Here is a 702-nt window from a genome sequence, read left to right on the forward strand (position 1 = left end):
TATATATATATCTAGTCATTGTATGATTATTTTATTTAGTTAGCTCTATGATAATAAAGCTCTTGTGACCTACCAACTTCAAGAATGCCTAAGGAATTAGGCCTACACTTATTTTTAACTCCAACTTAATTCTAGCTTTAAACAATTATTATGAACAAAAATAATATTTGATTACACATAATTTTGTTTAAATTTTTAATGTGGAATTATTAGTAAACAATTTTATTTGAATCTTCATATTGTTTCCTCATTTGATATATTTTTCATATTGATCATAATTCCCTCATAAATAAAAGTCTTCAATATGATAAAGGGTCTGTTTGGGGCAGTTGTAGCGTATTGAATAATCTGCTGATAAGCTGATTAAAAATATTATGCTAATAAGCTAGGTGCGGTGGCTATTAGAAATTTTTATTTTTTATTTGGAAAAGTCAGACTGCTGTCAGAAAGCTGTCACCGCACCTTGATATGTGTGGTGTGAAAACACTGCTTTCAGCGTTTTCAAAACGCATAAGCTATCAATACGTAATTTACCCAAACAGTCCATGTGCGTTTTCAAAATGTCATCGCATCAAATAAACTGTCTCAAACGTACCCTAAAAGTCACTCATCAAGAGCACAATCAATTAGAATATGTCAATATATATAAGAAACATAAGCTAATCAATAATGATGATAGTTATATATATATATATATATATA

Source organism: Phalaenopsis equestris, unplaced genomic scaffold, assembly GCF_001263595.1.
Source record: "Phalaenopsis equestris unplaced genomic scaffold, ASM126359v1 Scaffold000223, whole genome shotgun sequence".
In the NCBI taxonomy this organism is placed as follows: domain Eukaryota; kingdom Viridiplantae; phylum Streptophyta; class Magnoliopsida; order Asparagales; family Orchidaceae; genus Phalaenopsis; species Phalaenopsis equestris.